General features: G+C 43.6%; 1 protein-coding gene across 1 annotated transcript in view; it reads left to right on the top strand.

Moving 5' to 3' along the window:
- The window catches only part of BNC1 (basonuclin zinc finger protein 1), a 94753-nt gene that overhangs the window by 12436 nt on the left and 59445 nt on the right, over positions 1-22872 (top strand). The gene's annotated exons all lie outside the window — the stretch shown is intronic.

The raw sequence follows: 22872 nt of genomic DNA, 5'->3' as shown, positions 1-22872 counted from the left end.
CTGAAGCTCTCTGGGCAGGAAGTTAAGGGCGGAAGTGACGTCAGCAAACAGCAGACCACAGGAGGACAATTTATAGCCCTCTAGTTTTCGCCTTCAAGTTCCATCAGCCCTAGCCGTGAGGTGTGATAGGAATTGTAGGCCCCTGCAGTAGACCTTCACCCTCCATAACGATGTGGATTATCCGGGAAATTTTGAACCGGGAAATTTCCCTGTGCACATTAGGGTCATTTGCATATGGACATTTGCATTGGAAAATGTTCCACTTGCATCGGAATATTTTCCAACGCTCTAGAGTGTGATCTAGTTGAGCATGTTTTTTTAACTTGCATTTAGTAAATAACAAAGCTTTAAAAAAAAGTATGAAATGTTGTTTTTGTTTTTTTCCCAATACACTACAATTATTTGACTTGAAATATTTGAGGGGAAAGTAAAGCACCCTTAATGTGATTAAACTGTTATAAGGTGTACACATTTTATCAGAATACCTGTTAAAAATGTAAAGACAATAGTATGCACTTTAAATTTAAGGGGGGAATCTCATCTACACAATAAAACATTTAAATCACATTAAGGGTGCAATCCCATGACTATTTAGACCGAAAAATGTTCTGCAACTCCCAGCAATCCCCAGTCAGCATGTGGAGATGTAGCACTTTTTCTCTGTCTAAACAGGCGTAGGCTTGCACCCTCAGCACACTTTAATTTTCCCCCTCAAGTAATTAGGTCAAATACCTGTGGTGTATTGAGACAACGTGCATTGGGGTGGGTGGGTGTTGTGTGTAAAGTTTTGTTTGTTTAAATACAAACAAAATAAACATGCTAAGTTAGATCTCTCTGGGAAACTTGTGACCCTCTGGAAGCTTTGGCCTATGGCTCCCATCACCTCTAGACAGCATATCCAATGGTGAAGGATGCTGGGATTTGTAGGCCCCAAATTTCGAAAGGCCAGACGTTGCCCACCCCTGCTGTACAGCATCAGATTTTTATTTTTATTTTTATGCAAGAAATTCTTGTGCAAACGAATCTAGTTTGCATGGCAAAACTTTTCTGACACAAATTGAAAATGTCCCCATGCAAACGATCATATGCAAATGAACCTAATTTACATTGGGAGATATATTCTTTCCTGGCAAAAGTTTCAGTCCAGAATTCCCCGGAAAACTGACGTCACTGACTGGCAAGTCGAACAGCAAGTCAGCCGGGGAAGGCATCTATCACCTTCGCCCACGTTCTGTTTATTGGTGTCAGTAGGCATTATGTGTGCTTTCCTTTGTGGACTCTTTTAAGATTCTGGAGCAGGAGAAGACATCCTCAGAAGTCAGTTATATGGAGAGATGCAGGGCCTTTCCATATGGTTCATTGAGAAACAACAGCTGTTCTTTTCTGCCAGTTTGTTTATTACTATTGAACTGACCCGGCTTCACATAGGTTGGAGCACCTCTAAGTTTGATACAGTGAAGGCTTTGCACATAAGTGTATAGCTGTCAGAATTGGCCACATCGAGTCGAATCTGTCTGAGTGGCACCCCAAGGCACAGCCTCGGCCATGGTGCATCGCTATGGCTGCCTAAGTGAGGGGTGTGTCCACTCCCATTTACCTGAAGTGGGGCTGCCCCTAGCAGAGTTGGAGGAATCTGTATGGGGTGAAGATCACTGAGCTTTAGTCAGATCCTCCCCACCTCACCTCCGGACTTTGGCTTATTTTCCCGCTAGCTGGCCTGACTCAATCTGCCTCAAGTCGGGTCAGCTTGCGGATTTCTGGTGTGTGTATGTGTGTGTTATTATTTGTATAAGGCAATTGGCCCAAATTACACAAATTGCAGCCACAATTTGCATAATTTGAGGAAATTGCTGTCGTAGTTTATGTAATTTGGGCAAATTGCAGCTGTGAGTAGCGTAAACTGTGGCCAAATTTCATGTGATTTGCACAGCTTACCATGTAATTTGCACAAGCTGCTTTTTACAGGGGTGGGAGGACCTTAAAAGTTCCTGCTCCCCTCGCAAATGCAAGCCAAGTTGAGGATCACCTCAGGGATTCATCAGGCCCCCAAAGGGATGGATTTACCCACGACGAACATCCTTAGCTGTCCCACAGTAGCTGGGGGAGAGAAGTCGTATAACTCTCACCCTCGGCCTACTAATGCCCCCTGGCTTCAGGCTGCATGGACTGCAAAGCAATGTTCTGACTAGGGAATTCTTCCCCTTTCCAAATGAATTATTATTATTATTATTATTATTATTATTATTATTATTATTATATCTCTTTCTCATTTGTGGCGGTTTTTCCAGATGGACATGATGGGCTTTGCAAGGCCATGCTGTCTTTTACTGAATCAGGAATTTCATAGAATCATAGAATCACAGAATAGTAGAGTTGGAAGGGGGCTATAAGGCCATTGAGTCCACCCCTTGCTCAATGCAGGAATCCACATTAAAAGCATACCTGAGAGATGGCTGACAATTGACAACTGAGCATGTTTTAAGAATGACTGCTTTCTGGATGCTGGTGTGGAATTATTATTATTATTATTATTATTATTATTATTATTATTATTATTATTATTATTATTATTATTTGCAGGAGAGGGGTTTAACCTGGCCTACCTAACCCTCCAGATGTAAGTCTCCCCAAATAGTAGGCTGTTTCTATGATTTGTTACTGTTCACTCCTTAACAATATATTACTACAGAGGTGCTCTCATAACAGCATTGTTCAGCCAAAGAACTCACAGCTATCAGAACTGGTTGAAACTCAGATAATGTTCAGCCGTGTCAAACTCCCATTTCTTGTTCTCCATTATAATGCGATAAAAATGTACTTAAGAAAGAAACATGTACGTAAAAGAATATTCATCACTACAGTGGTCGCCATTAGAGAATAAGCTACAGAGATCTTTCTGACTTCCACAGAACCTTTTCATTAATTTCTAATGACAATTGATCAACTTGTTTGTGCCTGCAGTAAATAAAGTCCATTAAGCTTATGTTTTCATCAGAAAGTCTGAAGGCTGTTGGTTAAAGTCCAGTAGCGCCAGACACAAAAAAGTCACATTTTTATTTTATTTTATTGGGAAAAAAAATAATTGGAGAATACAAACTTGCACATTGGGTTTAACACACAAATAATTTACCAAGAGACCACTGAGATTTAGGAGCAAAATTTTACATTGGATTATAAATGGATTGGCTTTTGTACATGTTAATAAGTGCAAGTAAAATAGTTGGGTCTAATAGAGCAATAGTAGAAAAATGACCCTGTACAGACAACACGCTAAGCCACGGTGGATAAGCATTTTGAGCTAAACATTATGGCTTAGCATGTTGCGTAAACCATGACTTAGTGTGTCATGTGAACCATTCCTAACCATGGTGACTACATAACCATGGTTTAAACGTGCTCACTAACCATTTGCTGCAAAGGGGTTAATGGCCTAGCCAGGGCTTAGCGTGTCTTCTGAACAGGCCCAATGTGGCACCGAGTGGCATCAGTGTTCTCCCAGACACTTTCCTGGTGTGTGCCAAAATGTCCTAGTCCTTCCACTTAAAAAACACACAAAACTTAACACATTTTCTTACTGAAAGTCGGGATTATTGTAAAATAGATTTCTGTTGGTGCTGAAAATGGTGGTGGTGGGGGGGGTTGTTCCAATGAGTTGTTTAGTGTTTTGAGGTTCAGACCCTGCCTCTGCTTTGTGCTCCGTATTTTGGGTGGCTCACTTGTCCTTTGCTATATCTCCTGCAGCAGTCATTGTGTCATTGTTTCTCACATGGCCATATGTGCCCACGGTACAAAAAGGTTGCCTACCCCTAAGCTAGAGTTAACTGTTCATAAACACCACAGTCAGGGGACCACTACAGGGAAGGTTCTTTCTTGGTAGCCAACTATCACACCACTGTGGGCAACAGCACCCAGAGAAGAGCCTCTGAAGACCTTCCAGGCCTACCATCAGCACAGGATCTTGAGTAACTGTCACGCTCATAGTGTTCCAGCAAAGACCATCCCATATATCTGCCCAGGGACCTCCTTATATTCATTTATTTATTTATTGCATTTTCATACCGCCCAATAGCCGAAGCTCCCTGAGCAGTTCACAAAAATTAAAACCGTTCAAAGTATAAAACAAACAGTATAAAAACATGATATAAAATACAATATAAAAGCTCAACCAGGATAAAAGCAGCAGCAGTGCAGAAATACAAATTTAAAGTACAAAGTTAAAATTAAATTTATAGACTGTTAAAAGGCTGAGAGAATAAAAAGGTCTTCAGCTGGCGTCCGAAAGAATATAGTGTAGGTGCCAGGTGAACCTCCTTAGGGAGCTCATTCCACAGCCGGGGTGCCACAGCAGAGAAGGCCCTCCTCCTGGTAGCCACCTGCCTCACTTCCTATATATTGCTTGGTGCTTAATGTTTTTCACTTTTTAATGTTTTAACATTCAATACTGTATTATTTAGATACTTTTATTGTTGTCGGTTTGTTTGGTTATTTTGTTGTTGATGATGTTGTTGTTTGGTTCTATGTTTGTATATTGCCTCAAGGGGATTTGCCAACTGGGTGGTACACAAATTCAACAAGTAAATAAACAAACATCCAGAAGCCGTAGCACATAATTAAACTATGGAATTTGCGACTGCCAGAAGTAGTGATGGCCACGAATTTGGATGGTTTTCAAAGAGGGCTGGAAGAGAAAGCTAACAATGGCTGCTAGTCCTGATAGCTATATACTACCCTGCAATATCAGAGGGAGTATCCTGTGCACATCAGTTGCTGGGGAACATAGGTGGGAGGGTGCTGTTGCATAGGGTGACCAACTGTCAGGATTTCCCCGGATTTGTCCTGGTTTTTGTTCTTTCCATGGTGTCAGGGGGGATTTTCTATAATTTTCAATAATGTCCTGGAATGACACACCTTCCCTTTTAAGGCTGCCATTAGCATGGCAGGAGGGAATGACATGCTTTCTTGAGGCACATCATTCCCCCACCCTGAGCTCCAATTGAGGTCTTAAAGGGGAAAGTGGGTCATTCGTGGACATTATAGAAAAGGCCCCAATTGGAGTGGATGGTGGTGGTGCAGAATGAAATCCTTTCCCCTCCTCCACTCCAATCGAGTTCTTTAAGGTGGCGGGGGAATAACGTACTTCCTGCAGGACTCAGAAAGCTGCTTCCCCACACACACACTAGGTGTCCTCTTTTTTGGTTTCCCAAATATGGTCACCCTACTGTTGCACTCATGTCCTGCTTATGGGTTTCCCATGGGCAACTGGTCGGCCATTGTGTGAATAGAATGCTGGTCTGATCCAGCAGGGCTCTTCTTATATTCTCATGTTCTTAAGGCTGAGGAAGGCTGCATCAGAGAACAGTGGTCCAGCTAGGGATTGTACCTGCATGGAAGGAAATCCATAACTCAGGCTGGCTGGTGGATGCTGGGAATTGTAGTCCAACACACCTGGAGGGCACCACATTGCAGAAGGCTGCCCTAGCTGAATGGGGAAATGATGGGGTACAAATGAGTGATGTGTATGCGATTTGCCAGTCTCCTTCAGCAGCCCTGGGGCTGTGTCAACATCACCTTGCTTATATAAGCAGTAATCAGTGAGCTACCTGGGAGGGGGAGAAGGGTGGTTTAGTTTGGTCCCCCTCCCTCTGAAATATGCTGGTTGGCATAATGTACATTCTCCCCCCAACAGGGCTATTGCATAAGCACAGAATGGGAAGGGAGAGGGTCAGATTTCTGCAAAAAGAACAAGACTCCAAATCACTCCGTTCCTTTCCAAACGCGTGGTGGGTGTGAATCCAACCCCGCTCCCCACCCGACACCCTGTTTCTCTTTTCAAGTCATGCTAAAGCCAGGTGGCCTTGTGGTTTTCAAGCAGATTTTGTCTATGGGGAAATTACGTAGGCTAATGGAGTGTGTAGCCTCCCACAAGTCTTGACAAGCTTACAAACACGCATACAATTAAAAGCAATAAGATCATAGAGATCAAAATCTGTCCCGTCACTTGATTGCTACTTGGTGATCATTTCTGGGGGAGGGGAACGAATTGTGTGCCTCCTCCCCTACATCTCGTGTGTGTGTGTGTGTGTGTGTGTGTGTGTGTGTGTGTGTATTGAACCCAGGCATCTCCAATTTTTTTAAAAAAGTGGTGAAGAAATATATATGTGCATATAAATGTGGATACATTACAAGCAATGAGCCATGGCTTTGCATGGCTTTGGAATTAAACCTTAACCTCTATATTCTTTTGGGGGGAGGGTGACCCCCTGCCCCCCACCATGTGAGTTAAGCTGGGTCAAGGTTCAGGATAGGGCCTTTTCAGTGGTGGTGCCCCGGCTTGGGAATTTCATTCCCAGGAAGGCTTGCCTGCTGCCAGCTGAAATCTTTTCAGCATAAGGTGAAGAACTTTTTCTTTGCCCAGCCTAGGCGGATTGGGACTGCAGCGTGGAGAAGGGGTGTTGTTGTTGAGCTTTCTTCCCGCTGCAAATAGGAACTCAAGGGGGGCCAATGGCAGAGGCAAAGGGCCCCCTCCCCCAATGCCATGGTCCTGATCCGGCTCATGCTCTATTTATTTATGAATATCTTGCACACCGGGGCTAAGTATGTGAACAAAGCGACATCTCGTTTGGCCCACAGATAGTTGTGCTTTGCGTGTTGTGTCCTGTCTTCATTTGCGACAACTCAGTGTCTGACCAGGCATACGTCATCAGCATTTCTTAAAAGGTAACTAAGTGAGACTCCACAATAATTACATGCCTGGGACTTGAGGCAAGTTTGGAATGGTTCTGCTGTGTAATTGTTAATTTTAATACTCTGATGTCTCGCGTCCTTTTGTAGTTCTAATTGGGGTTTCAGCTATAGCATCTCAATTTGAGCAGGACCTCACTTCCCAAGGAAATCCTTAATGGCGTTTATTGGAGACTTCTGGCTCATGTCTAAGTCCAGAACTACACATGATGCGGACATGGAGATGGTGCCCAAAACGGCAACCCCATAGAGTTCTCCCCTGTGTCAGGGGTGCTCATCCTGGGTCATGATTTGCCCATCCTCACCAGTGCCATCAAATGACGGGTAGCAGACGGTAATGGAAATGTACAACATGGTGATCTCAAAACATATGAAAAGGGAAACCATGTGTTCTCTGCTGCCCCAGAGGGCAAAACTAGATCTAACAGGCTTTAAGCAACACAAGGGTAGATTTTGCTTGAACAACAGAAGGAATGTCTTAATGGTAAGAAGAACATCTTGACAAATGGACCAATCAGGGCCAGCCCTACCTTTAGGCAGAGTGAAGCAATTGCCTCAAGCAGCAGCTCTTGGCAGCAAGGTGCTGGAGGAAAAACCTGTGTACCATGCAGCCTGCTCGGTGCCTGCTAAGTTAGCCTTCAGGTGCAGTGGAGGATGCTGTCCCATTGAAGATAGACTCATCTGTCAGGCTGGTTGGCTTTCAAACATGGAACAGGAGGAGGCGCCATCTTGTTCTCCACTTCTGGCACCAAAATGTCTTGGACCAAATATCTAGGAGGTGGGTGGGCTTTCTGTCACTGGGGGTGGGGGTCTTCAAACAGAGGCTGGACAGCCATCTGTTAGAGATACTGCAACTCCAGATTTCCTGCACTGAACAGGGAGTTGGACTAGATGACTCACAAGCTTGTTGGGTTGGGTTTCCCCTAATTGTTCCTTTTTGTCATTGCTCTGAGGTAGCACGTCCACCAATGCTGGACGTGCTCCTCCTTGCCACCATGGCAATGCTCCTCCTTGCCACCATGGTCACCAGCTGTTCTTGTTCCCCATCTTCTTCCTCATCATTGGCACAACCTGCTTGCCAGGCGGGCAGAGAGCCAGTGCCCAAGGAGTCAGAGGCACCACCACCGTTGTCTGGGCCAGAGCAAGAGGCAGGTGAACCCGCAGGATGCAATAGTCCAGGGGCATCTTGTCGATGGACCCCTGCTGGAGTGTGAGCCCTTGACAGGTGCCCAACCATGCTTACCCTTGACACCAGCCCTGACACACACACACATACACACACGTTCTCACTTGGTCATAGGGGCTGTTGCCACATCCACTTCCTTGCCATCACAATCACTCACCTGCTGGCAATTGGGGGCAGGCTGCCTTGCCTAGGTGTGCACCCTTGATTCCCTTCTCTCCCTTTACCCTCCCAGGTATGTCCAAAGGCAGAGGAGGAGGATCCTGGTTCAGCAGCTGGGCCTCAACTGAGCAGTTGAGTGATGGCAGTTCAGTGTTCCATTGCCTGCATGGTCTGATTGCCATAATGAACATGGCTCTTTCTCCTTCTTCCCACCCCACATGTGCAAATGTCCACGTAAAACAACCGCACTTTCTATGAGCCGGGCAAAAGCTGAATCCTGTTACCTATTTTAAAAATTATGCAAATTGGAACAATTTGTTAACTGCTAATAATTTACATAATTCATTATTCATGGGTGGGGGGGGCATGAAGACAATGAAGCCCCCACCCAGACACTGTAAATCTCAGCCATTACTGTGACTTCTGAGGTTTCAGCAGGCAATGCCCACATGCTTTCAAGTGTGTCTTTTCACCAATGAGCATTAGGAAACTGCTTTTTAAACAGGGAGAGAGAGAGAGAGAAATCTCCAGTTCTCATATAACTGAATTCTACATTCACTTTCCTATTAAGAACATAAGAAAACCACTGCTGGATCAGACCAAGGGTCCATCTAGTCCAGCACTCTGTTCACACAATGGCCAACCAGCTGTTGACCCACAAGCAGGACAGGACCCTCTCTCCCATGTTCCCCAGCAACTGGTGGTACATAGGCTTACTGCCTCTGATTTATTGTGGAATTGTGCTATGCGCAGAACCCCGACCATGGGTAAACATCTCTACAGATACACTCATAGCATCCAAATTAATGGCTTTTTATGGCCGTTGTCTGAACTCTAACCAGCAAGCTCCACACCAAGTAGAACCAAGAGCTCTTGCAATGGAAACCTCAGCAGATATCAGCAAATCCCCACCTATTTTATCATGCACATTTTTCTAGTAGCGAGAGCTCATTGGTATTATCTTGCCTTCACTCCTGGTAACCTTCAGGGGCTACAAAGCTCTTGTTAACACATTGTCCATCACCAGATGTTTACTCCCCAAGCGACAGCTGACACATCTGGATTATGTGCAGTGTTTGATCTGAAACACCAGATGTAGCTCTCTGGGAACAATGACGGGTCCAGGCTTTGGCCAAAGCAGTTCAAAGCAAGAAAACTTAAAAGCTCTTCTGGCACCTTAATTTGATTTCTTTTTTCTTCCCAGCCAGCTTCCGCATGAAAGAAGCATGCCTTCTGCCTTGATAGCTACTTCTCCCTGTGGTCATTGTCACACTCATTCATACAGTGTCACACAAGCAAGATCATGTAGTTTGATAAAGATGGTTGTTGCTTTCTCGGTGCCGTGTCTCAAAGCTTTGAGATGTTATGGTGATGGTGATGTTGGAGCAGAACAGGGCTTATGCAAAACACTTTGAAGATCAAGCTTCTCAAAACTGGAAACAGTCATTCTCTCTTAAAGATCTGGAAGAAACGTGTGTTTCTTTACCCAGACTTACCAAATTCACACTGCCCGATCCCATACATGAAGTAGAATGCAATGAAATGTCGATAGCCACACTTTTCTGAAGTTTGTTGTCAAGCACACAGAGGTAAAAAAAAAATGTGTACAAAAATGCTTAAGAGTACTGTGTGTGCACAAATCAGTATATCACAGAAAGATACACAAAAGGGTGCTTTATCTTCGGGAAAACGCCTGCAAAAAAGTGTGTGATCTGAAAAATGCATACAAAATGAAATGCGCACAAAAATACATATGAATTTTTCTGCAGACTTTTAAAAAATTGCAAACTGATAATCAAAGGGAATAGAACCACCTTAACTTTGGGAAAGTGACTAAAAGAGTGAAATTGAACCTGAAAGATTCATCTATCTCTATAATCTGTTTTTTGGGTATTCTGTTTGCCGGTGAGTTTGGGGTTTGTTTTATTTACTTAATGGTTTTATATGATGTCCTTCCAATATAATCATTTCCAGGCTCACTGCGTGATAATATAAACAATAAAATCATATTGAAAGAGTAAAACACACACAGTAAAACAGCAAAGGAACCCGCCATTAGCCAAAAAACAAACGCCTCTTTACCAGTCAAAAAATCTGGGAAATTGGCTGAACGAAGTGAAGCAGCTAGATTAGGCAGATAGTTTTGAGTGTCATGAAAGGGCAACAAATTTGTTAGTTATTTTAATTTATTATTGTTATATATTTTTACTCCCAGGGAGAGGCACTTGTGGAATTTTCTGCCTCAGGTGCCCAAAAGCCTGGCCAGCTTCTACACCAAGCAGAATATTCCACTATGAAAGTGGTATGAAAGCGGTATATAAAAGGCAGGAGCCACACGACTGCTTTAGAACGGTATTGAAGTGCACTGCAGGGTCTACACTACTGCTTTATAGTGGTACTGAAGTGCACTCACAACTGGTGGGGCCCAGGACAGATCTACACCAAGCAGGATATTCCACTATAAAAGTGATATGAAAGCGGTATATTGTAAGTGTCAATGGGCCCCAACAGTTGTCAGTGCACTTCAATACCACTATAAAGCAGCAGTGTGGCTCCTGCCTTTTATATACCACTCTCATAGTGGAATATCCTGCTTGGTGTAGATCTGTCATCCTTGACTGCCCCTTGACTGGGAGAGAGGGAGGGGAGTACCAGTTTCTGTTTCACCTCAGGTAGCAAAATGTCTCAGGCTTGACCTGTTAAAAACAGTCTTCTAATGATGCTGATAAAAGCCCAGAGTTAGGTGTTCCTCTCTGCAAAGAGAGATTCTGGCCTTAGCTAGACCTAAGGTTTATCCCAGGATCGTCCTGGGGTCATCCCTGTGCATCTAAATGACACACAGGGGATCCCGGGAGCAGGCAGGGACGACCCCGGGATAAACCTTAGGTCTAGCTAAAGCCTCTGTCAATGTTGCTCGAGATGGGTGGGAAACTCATTTCGGTTTGGTTTTGGTAAGAATTTCCCTAAATTCCCAAAGTTCTCCACATTCTGATCAAAGAGAAGTTGTGATTTCAAAACTCGTATGCAGGCGTCACTGAAATGGACAGATTTCCCAGCCAGGTCCAGGACTTTGAGACTATTTTAAACTATTTATATTTTTCAATGAATTATTGTGAACTACCCAGAGTGCTTTGGCGAAAGGGTGGTATACGAAATTAAATGAAATTAATTATTAACCATAATAGATTAGCAAGGGTATCCTAAGTGAGCTGCCTGAGGCAGCCTCCTCGTTCTGCTTAATTGTAGGGGTGGTCAGTGTGGAGTGACGCTAAGAGAATGGAAAATGAAAGCAAATGATGGTTTTTCCTCTTATGCATTTGGAAACTCAGGCTATGGTTTGGGTTCTAAATTATGGCTAGTGCAAATTAAGAGCAGCAGATAATTAATAAAGCACAGGTTCTGCCAAGGCTGTTTAAACTAGGCGGGGGAGTTAAAGAACTTCTGAGCTTGTGTGACCAACTGTCAGGATTTCCCCGGACTTGTCCTGGTTTTTGTTCTTTCCATGGTGTCAGGGGGGATTTTCTATAATTTTCAATAATGTCCTGGAATGACACACCTTCCCCTTTAAGGCTGCCATTAGCATGGCAGGAGGGAATGACATGCTTTCTTGAGGCACATCATTCCCCCACCCCGAGCTCCAATTGAGGTCTTAAAGGGGAACGTGGGTCATTCGTGGACATTATAGAAAAGGCCCCAATTGGAATGGATGGTGGTGGTGCAGAATGAAATCCTTTCCCCTCCTCCACTCCAATCGGGTTCTTTAAGGTGGCGGGGGAATAACGTACTTCCTGCAGGACTCAGAAAGCTGCTTCCCCACACACACACTAGGTGTCCTCTTTTTTGGTTTCCCAAATATGGTCACCCTATATTATGACTTACAGTTGGATACACCAGTGAGTGATCCTGCAGGCTTTGCTTGATTCAAAATATTTCTCTCTGCTTCTTCTTTTTTTAAAATGCAACTAGTTTCACGCCAGGGTTGTATCTTTGGGGGCGGGGGAGGATATATCACAGTTGTGGGTTTGTTGGCCTATTTCACAATCTCACTTGCAAAAGCGAAAGTGACCACATTGGCACGCCGCCTGGAGAGCGCACCCCACAGTTATTCCGTAGCCTGCTTAAATATAACTCCGTGTTCCTGTAAAAGTTAATAGCTGGGTACAGGCTGGTTTGAACCGTGCATAATAAGGCGAATAAAGGTGCATTAAACATAGCTGAAAGGTTGGAAGTGATATTCCTCCAGCGCTTTCATCTAGCAATTGCCGTGGAGATGTAGGGTGGGCGCTTACATTTGGAGGACACAGGTTTGCATCTGTCCATATGCAGATCTCGAAACGATTGCTATAATTTAAAAAGAAATATAATTTAAAAAGAAATATAATCCATCCCATGATAGTGGGGAACACTGACGAGCTGACCTGGGGGTCTGCTCCATCTCCAGCTGTGGCGTAGTGGCTAGAGTGTTGAATTGGGTGTTGGGAGATCCAGGTTCTACTCCCCACTCAGCCATAGAAGCTCACTGGGTGACTGCAGGCCAGTCACAGACTCTCAGCCCAACCTACCCCACAGGGTTGTTGTTGGGAGGATAGAAATGGAGAGAAGGAGGATTATGTGTGCCACCTTGAGTCCCTTGGGGGGGAAAGGCAGGATATAAATGCAATCAATCAGCTGCAAAGCATTGATGGGCAACTTGAGGCCATTCCGTCCTTAGGGTTCTTTATCATAGAATCATAGAATAGCAGAGTTGGAAGGGGCCTACAAGGCCATCGAGTCCAACCCCCTGCTCAATGCAGGAATCCACCCTAAAGCATCCCTGACAGACGGTTGTCCAGCTGCCTCTTGAATGCCTCTAGTGTGGGAGAGCCCACAACCTCCCTAGGTAGCTGATTCCACTGTCGCACTGCTCTAACAGTCAGGAAGTTTTTCCTGATGTCCAGCTGGAATCTGGCTTCCTTTAACTTGAGCCCGTTATTCCGTGTCCTGCACTCTGGGAGGATCGAGAAGAGATTCTGGCCCTCCTCTGTGTGACAACCTTTTAAGTATTTGAAGAGTGCTATCATGTCTCCCCTCAATCTTCTCTTCTCCAGGCTAAACATGCCCAGTTCTTTCAGTCTCTCTTCATAGGGCTTTGTTTCTAGACCTCTGATCATCCTGGTTGCCCTCCTCTGAACACGCTCCAGCTTGTCTGCGTCCTTCTTGAATTGTGGAGCCCAGAACTGGACGCAATACTCTAGATGAGGCCTAACCAGGGCCGAATAGAGAGGAACCAGTACCTCACGTGATTTGGAAGCTATACTTCTATTAATGCAGCCCAAAATAGCATTGGCCTTCCTTGCAGCCATATCGCACCGTTGGCTCATATTCAGCTTGCGATCTACAACAATTCCAAGATCTTTCTCGTTTGTAGTATTGCTGAGCCAAGTGTCCCCCATCTTGTAACTGTGCCTTTGGTTTCTATTGCCTAAATCTTTCTTTCAACGGGGTTTGGACTGGACAGGCCTTCAAACAGAGGACCATCCAACCTATCATAAACCAGCTCCACTCACAGAACTGCAGTGTGCTCTTTTGTAGCACGTTGGTGTGCCGCTCCAGTGCCCAGGCCTCATTTCTCCATGCAGTACAAACATACAAGGTGAGCCTCCTTCTGCCTGTACCTTCCATTCCACGACAAAACATTGCCTCTTTTGATCAAATGAAAGATTGATGGGTGTCCTTTCGCTCCTTGTAGCTCCCTTTGTTTAAGCAGTTCAGGAATGAATAGTAGCAGCAGGACATGGGATGGGAGGCAAAATAGATACCTCGTTTAGGGTGCCAAAATGCCTAGAGTCAGTCCTGTTCTCTGCCCCAAAGTCCTGGTCTCATGGCACCTTTGGTTAGCAAGGATAGGTGAAGCCAGAAACATAGGAAGCTGCCTTAGATTGAGTCAGACCACTTGTCTATGTAGCTTAGCATTATTTATAATGACTGGCATGTCAAAGGCTCTCCTACCTGGAGATGCAGAGAATGGAAGCTGTGACCTTCTGCACGCAATGCATGTTGTCTATCCCTGAACTATAGTACATCAACAAGGACTGGTATGGAGAATGTGGATAGGGAGACATTTTTCTCCCTCTCTCAAAATACTAGAACCCGGGATCATCCCATGAAACTGATTGATGGGAGATTCAGGACAAATAAAAGGAAGTACTTCTTCACACAGCACATAGTTAAATTATGGAACTCACTGCCACATGATGTGGTGATGGCCACCAATCTGATTGGCTTTAAAAAGGGGTTGGATAAATTCCTGGAGGCAAAGGCTACCAATGGCTACTAGCCCTGATGGTTGTGTGCTATCTCCAGTATTCGAGGCAATAAGCCTGTGTGCACCAGTTGCTGGGGAACATGGGCAGGAGGGTGCTGTTGCACCATGTCCTGCTTGTTCATCCCTGGTTGATGGCTGGTTAGCCACTGTGTGAACAGAGTGCTGGATTAGATGGACCCTCGGTCTGATCCAGCATGGCTCTTCTTATGTTCTTATGACTGTCCCTGGCAAATATGACGTTGCTTTGGATGGCAATGCATCTGTTCCTGCATGTGTACCTTAGCATCCCCTGGCACTATGCAAGATTCTAAGGCCCTATGTAGAACCAGTAGAGACGCCTAGGAATAATAATTGTTGCTGAGCACAAATCTGTGCATGTGGCACATTATGATGACACATAAGGCAGTCTTACCAGGTTTAGATTTGAATTTTGCACACAACTGGGCATTTTCATAAACCCAAATGACTGCATTTGTCTAAAGGACTAGTCTTTAATTTTCTTCCTGGATTCTGGAGATTTGCACATGAAGGGTTCTTCGCACACACAAATTGTAACTTCTTTTTTCTTTGGTTTGTGTTTTAACGAACCGGAAACATTTCTACGAGGGATGAGCGGATTTTGTTAAACCAGTTCTCAACTGTGTCAGCTGCCTTTAACTTGCAGGCAAAGAAATTTGTGTTTGATCATTGACATGAAAATGATATTTGAGAATATTGGATGGCTGGTTTTCAGGAGTATCTAACTGACAGCATTTGATAGCTGACATGCAATAAAAAAGCAAAGGTTTTTATGCTGGCAATAAGAACAAATCCAAAATCCATATTGGTGTAATATCTTCTTTAGGCCTAGTAATTAGACAAGCAATGGTATTTAGGATGTGACTGCATTTGATGGCCTGGCCACATGCCAGCTGAATTCCATAATTATCCTCACTTGGTATGGGTCCTTGTGTCATCCAAACCCGATGAGGGTGGCTTATTTTATTAATTTATTGATTACATTTCTATACCGCCCAATAGCAGAAGCTCTCTTGTTGAGGTGGTTCACAAACTACCCAGAATCCAAGGCCTGTTGTACAACATGAGAAGCCATTGGTGGCTGCTTGATTTGGCAGGCTGGCACCTATGGGTCCCACAAATTGACACGGCTAATCAGTCACCATGGGTTGTGGTGATTGTGCGAACCAGGTCCATGGTATTTTGGATCTGACTGTTTCCAAAACATTACCCACGATAGCACTTCGTGTATCCGATGAAGTGTGCTGTAGCCCACAAAAGGTTACAGCATAGTAAGTGTTGTTAGTATTTACGATGCCACAGTACTCTTACATGTTGTTTGTTTGTTTGTTTGTCTTTTCATATTTGATAGCTGACACGTAGGAGTATGTGCAGTGCAATCCAATTGGCTTCCAATTCACTTCAGAATCCAATATAAACTTCTACTGTTGACCTACAAAGTTTTTCACGGTCTAGCTCCTTCCTATCTCTCCTCTCTCATCTCACACTATCGCCCCGCTCGTGCTCTTCGCTCCTCTGATGCCATGTTTCTCGCCTGCCCAAGGGTCTCTACTTCCCTTGCTCGGCTTCGTCCATTTTCTTCCGCTGCCCCTTATGCCTGGAACGCTCTTCCAGAACATTTGAGAACTACAAGTTCAACCGCAGCTTTTAAAGCTCAGCTAAAAACTTTTCTTTTTCCTAAAGCTTTTAAAACTTGATTTTGTTCTGACTTTATACTGTTAGTTTTACCCTACCCAGTGCCTGTTTACCCTACCCTGTGCCTGTTTGCATTCTCTTCCCCTCCTTATTGTTTTATTATGATTTTATTAGAATGTAAGCCTATGCGGCAGGGTCTTGCTATTTACTGTTTTACTCTGTACAGCACCATGTACATTGATGGTGCTATATAAATAATAATAATAAGAAGAAGAAGAACGTTTACTCAGAAATACATCAGATTGTATTCAGTGGGGTTTGCTTCCCAATAAGTATGTATAGCATTGATTGAAGCTTTAATGTTTGATTGCATGTGATAGTTGACAAGCAAGGGTAGTTTAGTATACGGCGATATTCCACTGAAATTTTGGCCCCTGAAAATATACAGTGCATACTTATATGTGGGTAAGGCACAGTGATTTTAAATGAGAGAGATTTTTTTAAAAATGAAGGAAAAAGTTTCTCCCTCGGTCTTCTCGCAGTTGCTAAGCAATATTTGTGATCTTATTAAATTCCATTTGGCTTGATGGAGGAAAAGAGTTGTTTTCAAAACTGGCAGGTATCCTTCAAGATCCAAGGACAGAGACTATGTTTTCTCGACGCAGAAGACTCCCTTAATTATGACTAGAGTTAGGACTTTTATCATCCATGTTGAGTGAGGTAAATTTGCCTTTTGTACCCTCCGGGGCCTAAATGGAACAGGTGTGCTTTTGCTACAGACAGGAGCTGAAGTGAGCCATCTCTGTGGACAATAGCTATCATTGTCTTCCATCAATATTCTTCCCAAGACCCGGATGTTTTTAACAGATGAGGACACTTAACGAAAGCTCAGCTCGACCAAAAGTGAATTCTAGGTGAAAGAAGGGTGAAAGAGTTTCTCTTTCTTTTCTTTTGTAAGGCGATGCATTTGGCCAAATGCTCAGAGAGAGAGAGAGAGAGAGAGAGAGAGCTTCTTTTCATCTCTTATCAATTCTGTCTAAACAACCTATTTCAAACAGCAGATGCTGGTGACAGTGTTGAAGTGGACTTGAACAGACGCATAGTGCAGGGTGGATTCTTGAGTGCTAGGAAGCATTGTTGTCATTGTCGACTTTTTAAAATTTATTGTAATTCTCTCTCTCTCTCTCTCTCTCTCCCTCCTTCCCTCCCTCCCTCCATCCCCGTGTGCTGCTGGAAATACACGTTTTAGCTGTAAAGAGGGTTCAGAAGGTGTATGTGTCCGTTTGGGCGAACACATACTGCAGCTGGTAGACACTTTGTCTATGAAATGTTGTTAAACAAAGCTGAAAGTCTAAGCAGGAACTCCCAAGCAATTCATTGCTGGCTAATACCTCTGGACTCTTCCTGACACTGACAGCATCTTCATGGGAGTAAATGATAACCCCTGTTACACAGTGGCTCTACCAAGTACCTAGTGGTACCGTGAAAATAAATGCGCTGTGCAGGTATTCTTTGGAGTTTTGCCCTGAAATTAAGTGGATAAAGAACATCCATGGAGTTGGCACCATAGAACTGTAATTATTCTGTCTCTGTGTGTATGTTGGAGAACTCTGCCACAGAATCAAATGAGTTTGGATTCCAGTGTATCCAATCCACGGATTCTGCAGCGGACTGACTTGACCCAAGTCACACAAATTCCATGGACTTACGGACCATTTTTTTAAAAAAACTTTCCAGGATTTTATGCAAGTATATTCATTGAAAACTATGTAAAAAAAAAATTAAAAAAAATAAAAACTGGCTGAAAATGCACATTTTCCCCACATGCTAAAGTATGAAAGTGCACATTTGGAGAGGTTGTGCATTTGGGGGGACGATTTGTACATATTGGGGAGATTTATGCATTTTTACAAGTGCAAATTTGTGCAAATGCAAATTTGTGTGAATATGTGCACATTCAGGAAATTAGGGGGGAAAAAACGGATTCCATCCCTGAGCAGATGATGGAATGAAAGTCACCTGACAATCCACAAAATGCAGATGGAACAGATTTTACAATATACATACATCCCTCGGTGTGTGTTTGCGTGTGCGTATGTGTGTGTATTCTTCGTACCCCGGGTTTCACTTTGATCAGATTTTGCTTTGATCAGATCTTCAGTCACTATCCTCTTCCAATATGTTCCATAAAACATGCATCAGACTTGCTCCTACCAGGCTGGAACACCAGCCACAACACGGTACACTTAAGCCCCCAAAAGTGACAGACAACAATGTGGCATTCTGTGCAGATCTTGAATGTCTGGGTTAGGTCACTGGCACTCTTTCTCTCTCTCTCTCTCTCTCTTTTTAAATGGTTTTCTAACCAGCTCCAACTTGCATGGTGGTGACACACATCTGCTGACTGGATGGATCGACGCATTAAGCTTCAGGCTGACTGGTGGGCCATGCTTGAAAGACTTCTGGCATGTGCTGGTGCCTGCATTTTTCACCCGTGACTGAAAGCATATGCTCGGTACAATTGAGGTAGTGTTAGCGTGTGGGTCCTGGGCAGCTTCCTACACATCTGGCAAGGGCTGGCCCTCCCGTCTTCCAGGTGAATCATCTCTCCCCCCCCTCCGCACCCGCTCGGAGGGTGGCTCGCAGCCCTGTGGCATCTGCGGAGTGGCAGGAAGTGTCTGGATTCATCGGAGAGTGATCTTTATCTCCGCATGCTTTCCCAATTTCGTCAAGGCCCCTTGTGCTACATTCCAAGTGACAGGATGAAACCTGCCAAAGGAAAAAAGGGATGATCTGATATATATATATGACCCTCTCGGTCTGCTCAGAGAGTGGCAGTAAACAGTTGGATGCAAATATTGGTTGGTAACTCAAGCCATCACAGATTTCTTGAATAGAATCATAGAATCATAGAATAGCAGAGTTGGAAGGGGCCTACAAGGCCATCGAGTCCAACCCCCTGCTCAATGCAGGAATCCACCCTAAAGCATAATGTAGCCGGATCCTTAGCAACCTAATCCTATGCATGGTCAACTCAGAAGCAAGCCCCGCTTCCATGGGGCCTCCATCCAAGTACATCTGTGAAGCAGGGATGTAGGAATTTTAAAAATCTGTTCTAAGATTCATGAATTCTTAGGTGGGTTTTCATTCCACTGTCCGCTTTTTGGCACAATTTCCTGAATTGGTGCAGATTTGCATTTGTACTATTTATTTATTTATTTATTTATTTATTTATTACATTTTTTACCGCCCAATAGCCGAAGCTCTCTGGGCGGTTCACAAAAATTAAAAACCATACTAAAACAACCAACAGGTTAAAAGCACAAATACAAAATACATTATAAAAAGCACAACCAGGATAAAACCACGCAGCAAAATTGATATAAGTTTAAAATACAGAGTTAGAACAGTAAAATTTAAATTAAGTTAAAATTAAGTGTTAAAATTTCTGAGAGAATAAAAAGGTGTTCAGCTGGCGATGAAAGGAGTACAGTGTAGGCGCCAGGCAGTCCTCTCTGGGGAGCTCATTCCGCAACCGGGGTGCCACAGCGGAGAAGGCCCTCCTCCTAGTCGCCACCTGCCTCACTTCCTTTGAAAAAATGTGCAGATGTCCAAATACCCCCAAATGTGGAAATCCCTTCCATTAAATGTGCATTTTCATGCTTTTGCCTATGGAGGAAGTGCACATTTTTGACTGTTGTTTCTTTATTTTACATATTTTTTCTATGACTACATTTTCATTAAAATTCCAGAAAGACTTTTTTTAAAAAAATGTTCTGCATGTCCATGGAATCCATGTAACTTCAGAAAAGCCAGTGCACTGCAGAATCCACAGGCTGTATTCATAGAAATCTGAACTCAATGTATACTGTTGTGAATGTTTTTGACATTTCTAGTGGGTACAACCTTGGCCTAAGGGCAGAATTTTACATTGCATTTTTTTTTAAAAAAAAATCTCTTATTGTTTGTTATCTTTACATCCTACTTTTCCTCCCAGAAGCTTAAGGTAGTAAATAAGGAACTAGGGGTGTGCACCTCAAATTAAACTTTGAATGAAAGATGCCAGGATCTCTTCTCGATCCTCCCAGAGTGCAGGACATGGAATAATGGGCTCAAGTTACAGGAAGCCAGATTTCGGCTGAACATCAGGAAAAACTTCCTGACTGTTAGAGCAGTACGACAATGGAACAAATTACCTAGGGAAGTAGTGGGCTCTCCCACAATAGAGGCATTCAAGAGGCAGCTGGGCAGCCGTCTGTCAAGTATGCTTTAAGGTAGATTCCTGTAATGAGCAGGGGGTTGGACTCGATGGCCTTATAGGCCCCTTCCAACTTTACTATTCTTTGATTCTATGATTCTATGCCTGAGAATCCACAAAATACAGACAGAATGCTAACTGACCTAATCCTGCACTTTCAAACCACTGTGCAAACCCAAACTTAGTTGTTGTTATTAAAAATTCACACTTCTTCCAAATGTTGCCGAATAGAATTCTCCAATCCAAGAAACGTGCAGAAGAATGTCTATATTCGGGGAAATAACATTAAAAATGCATTATATTAGGGAAATGGGCTGCAAACATAGGTAAATTGATGTGTACAAAATGCACATATCAGGAGAAATGTGCTTATGAATTTTGACGAGAACGTTAAAAAAAATTCTCAAAGTTAACAACAAGCTGGACTTAAGACTGGAGAAATTCTCTAAGTTTGAGATGAGTTGAATTTAAGATTGGAAAAAGTAAGAAACCGAAAGAGGACAAAATAGACAACAAGCTTGCGAGGAAGGGGGGAATATTTATTTATTTATTTATTTATTACATTTTTATACCGCCCAATAGCCGAAGCTCTCTGGGCGGTTCACAAAAATTAAAACCATAATAAAACAACCAACAGGTTAAAAGCACAAATACAAAATACAGTATAAAAAGCACAACCAGGATAAAACCACACAGCAAAATTGATGTAAGATTAAAATACAGAGTTAAAACAGTAAAATTTAAATTTAAGTTAAAATTAAGTGTTAAAATACTGAGAAAATAAAAAGGTCTTCAGCTGGCGATGAAAGGAGTACAGTGTAGGCACCAGGCGGACCTCTCTGGGGAGCTCATTTCACAACCGGGGTGCCACAGCGAAGAAAGCAATAGGTTGCAGAATGCAGATAGACACCTACTTTGCATGCCAGTGGTCCCAGTTTCAATCCTCAGCATCTCCAGGTACGGCTGGGACAGACTCTTACCTGGATCCCTGGAGATCCACTGCCAGTCATTGTTAACCCGCCTTCCCCCACTGGTACCCTCTGGACATGTTGGGCTACAGCTCCCAACATTTTATCTGCAAAGTGATTTACCTCCCTCTTCCCAAAGGGTTTTTTTTTCTTGCTGGTGAGTGCCCAGAAACAGCTGGCTGGCCATCATCAAAGGCAGATTGTTGGGATAGATGGACCATTGGCCTGTCCAGTAAAGGTGATGCTTATGTTCCTATCTGCTGAAGATATTTGTTGCCTTTCTGGCGATCTTGAAAGAACAAGTGTTGTGTGTATGTGGGCAAGAGACAGAGACAGTGGGGGAGAGAGAATGCCTGTAAGAGCCATTTGTTCATGGTTACCCTCCTTCATTAAGGAGTCGCTGATAGGAATTGTCATCTCAACAGCTGTAAAGCCCACAGCTCAGAGGCCGGCCACCTGGAAGGACCGGGTCGAGCGACTTGGAGAAGTAAAGCAGGAGGAGGGGAAGGCAGGAGTGTAGTCGGCTGTCCTGGACAGCAGCGAGCGTTTTGTCAAGACCAAACAGCGCACTTGGGCAGACTAATGATACATTGTGATGAGCTGGAAGCGAAGACGGTGTGACATACCCACGCCTTGCCCAAACGTGCCCCGTCCCCACCCAAATTGATACAACCGTTTTTTGATCACTTTGAACTGCTGCCTTCGCTGAGACACATCAGAGGCCTTGAGTGCACGTGGCGATAAACACGGTCTTTGCCTCTTCTGGCGGCCTTATGCAATCGGTGGAAATGTGTGTTCATGGTTTTCCTGGACTGTACCACTTTGTGTTGCAGGTAGCGGCGAAGAAGTGCATTGGGGGAGAACTCCCTGCAATTAGATAAATAGCATGTCATGGAGAAGGTTGAGCTGAACTGTTATTTCCCTGACATGCCAGTTCTCTGGTGCAGAGAGAAGGGGTTTTTGTGTGTGTGTTTTATAAGCTATCTGTTTATACAGGAAAACAATAGTTGATAAAATCCCCCACAATACATTGCTGTTAAATCCACTCATTCCATAAATTGAGCATCAGTTTCCTGTCCTGATTTAAGGGTTATCAATCCGCACCAACTGTAACTTTTCACGTGTGTTGCTTTCGTCGTTGTCAGAAACTTAGCCAAGTAAATTACATTTTAATAAATAAAATTGATAAGAATGGAGTTAAGGTTCAGACAGAAACTACCCTAAATATGAAGCCGTTGCTGCTTACACTGCAACCAGGAGATTACTTGTCTCTTTCCCCTCTGTTTTATGGAATTTAATTTCAGTTTTTGTCTCTTCTTTTCACCGAGGATTTGTCCCCAATCTATTATTACAACTTGCAATACTATTTAAAACAACATGACCAAGAGGCAAAGGATGAGTGACCATCCAGACTAGCAACTGAATCTTACTTCAATACTTACTAACACCAGGGCAGGATCTACACTACTGCTTTGAAGTGCTTTATAACAGTTTTGACAACTGTTGGGGCCCAGGACACACTGCATATACAGTTTTCAAAACTGTTATAAAGCACTTTAAAGCAGTAGTGTAGATCCGGCCCCGGACAGTATTTTCCACTGCA

Source organism: Elgaria multicarinata, chromosome 16 (genome assembly GCF_023053635.1).
Source record: "Elgaria multicarinata webbii isolate HBS135686 ecotype San Diego chromosome 16, rElgMul1.1.pri, whole genome shotgun sequence".
Taxonomy (NCBI): domain Eukaryota; kingdom Metazoa; phylum Chordata; class Lepidosauria; order Squamata; family Anguidae; genus Elgaria; species Elgaria multicarinata.
This window is presented reverse-complemented; position numbering and strand designations above follow the sequence as displayed.